The sequence below is a fragment of the Pseudoliparis swirei genome, chromosome 3 (assembly GCF_029220125.1).
Source record: "Pseudoliparis swirei isolate HS2019 ecotype Mariana Trench chromosome 3, NWPU_hadal_v1, whole genome shotgun sequence".
Taxonomy (NCBI): Eukaryota; Metazoa; Chordata; class Actinopteri; order Perciformes; family Liparidae; genus Pseudoliparis; species Pseudoliparis swirei.
In genome coordinates this window covers 23,887,324-23,889,461 of record NC_079390.1, presented here as the reverse complement: position 1 = coordinate 23,889,461, position 2,138 = coordinate 23,887,324, and the positions used below count along the sequence as shown (strand labels likewise).

The following is a 2,138-nucleotide window of genomic DNA, read 5'->3' as shown; positions in this document are numbered from 1 at the left end:
CTGGAGGACGAGTAAACCAGCGAGAGACTTAGATCCAGACTTAGATTTACTTTTGTTATGTTCATTTAAACAATCATCCAGGAGTGAGACGACTAGTTTCGGATGGAAGCTGAGGGAAGGAAGCAGGACATTCAACCAGGAGACCGATGTTCGCGTCCTGAAAGTTCCGATGAGTTATTTAGTATTTGTGTGTTTTAGGTTAACAGGGTGTCTACAGGAATAAACCAGTGAAATTTAAGACTTTTTAAGACTTTTTAAGACCACGTCTAAATAAAATTTAAGACCTAACGTACGAAGGAAATATACATTAATCTAAATTAATTAATTCAAAGTAAACACACTGATGTCTGTTCAAAATTAACAGTATGGTGTAATGCAAAAGGATAACACAAATGTCATTGCTGTTGTAAATTATATTTATTAATACAACATTTTCAGAACATTTAGGTCCCATGAACAAATGTCTATAAAATCAAGTAAATATATTTTTAAAATACGTGCAACATAGTTCCTTTTGAACAAAAAAATCTATAAAATAACATAAATAACATTTCCAGCTGCTTTTAAAATGCAAATTCATTTACATAATAGAATGTATGTGTGTGAGAGTGAGTGAGTGAGCGAGAGTTCTCATGTCTCTATGTGATGGATGTGTGTGTCACAGGTTCATACGTCTCCTCCTGAGCTTTTGTGAATATACAAGGAAAACAATCCTTTTCAAACTGTATGAATACAAAAACTTCCAGTTGACATTTGGTCCATTCTCCTGGAAAAAAGAAAAAAAAGGCAGACATTAGCCAAACAACAGTCACCACATCTCTTATGACACCACTTCAGATTAATGTCAGACTGGATCAATATGAATGAAAACTATTTTTACAAATTAAGCAACGTGAGCCATCTCTTGAGCCTAGTGAACACTATGTAGACATATTGACAGGTAAACACCTCTCTACTACCATTATAAAACTATTTTTAATTAGTCTAATTAATGTGTAGTGCGCCTATCCATCGCTGTTATTAACTTGACACATGAGTAAAGCTTAACTATATGATACACATACTCATATACAAGAGGATAGTTAATACATATATATTTATGTTAGACTTACTTTGAGGTGCTGAAGTAGGTCCTGGTGTCACGGCCCATGAGCTCCACAGGATCCTGACGGGACGTGGTCATTTAACCAATAGCGCACATGAAGTCCAGCTGTCTGCTCGCGGTGGTCTGGTCCAGAGTCTCGTGGAACAGAATGAAGAACGCACTGCAGCGTTGGTCTTCGGTGATGAGCTCTTTGTTGCACGGCGCTGGATTTCCTCCGGTGACCTCCAGCGTTGTAGCGTTGACGTTGTTGCGGGCGGCGGAGCAGCAGCTAGCGGCAGAGCAGCAGCTAGCCCCGCGGGCTGCTGGCGGCCTTCGCTAGTCTCTGTGCTTCTTGCTCTGCTCGTGAGATTCCACCGCTGGAAAGTCTCCCGACACATAACGCAGCTTCAGAAGCATTTCACCGACCGTGACCAGAAACACTCGTTCTCTTCAAGCCGTTGTTGAACTTGCATCCTGCCATGTTTTCTAAACTAGCCGATGCTTCACGTTGTAGGGGATGGGACCGAATACGCAGGGCCCCTTTAAGAGAAGGGGCGTGGCCCCGGTGACACCAGAGACGCCGCAGAGCGACCGGAGCAAAATACGGACCTGGCGGAACAGATTGCCTCATATTCGTAATGACATGACACCCAAAAAATTTAAGACCAATCCAATCTGAATTTAAGACAATTTAAGACTTTTTAAGGCCTTATTTTTAGGAAAAGCAATTTAAGACTTTTTAAGACTTTTTAATGCCCCGCGGACACCCTGGTTAAGTTGTTTTACGTTTTTGCTTCACGAGAGGACGGAGCGACGAGAGGATGGAGCGACGAGAGGACGGAGAGACGAGAGGAGCTCCATACTTTGTACACGCAGCACTCTTTTGTTTGGTTACTTAAAGGTACAGTACCCCTCAAAATAATGTGTAGAGGTGTGTCTACATGTTGGTAGTTCTGCGTGAACGATAGATTATTAAAATGTCTTCTCTCTGGTATATTCTGACTTTACGGCACTCGGCTTGTTAAAAGTTTAATTTAACGGCAATTTATCTTTC

At 41.2% G+C, this 2,138-nt stretch overlaps 1 long non-coding RNA gene across 1 annotated transcript; it reads right to left on the bottom strand.

The window, feature by feature from the left end:
- Positions 1-393: 393 nt before the first annotated feature.
- On the bottom strand, positions 394-1,849 carry LOC130212998 (uncharacterized). Its single transcript, XR_008835432.1, has 2 exons — positions 1,113-1,849; positions 394-766 (listed from the first exon to the last, which is right to left on the bottom strand). It is a non-coding gene; the product is annotated as an uncharacterized LOC130212998 (long non-coding RNA).
- Between the last annotated feature and the right edge of the window lie 289 nt (positions 1,850-2,138).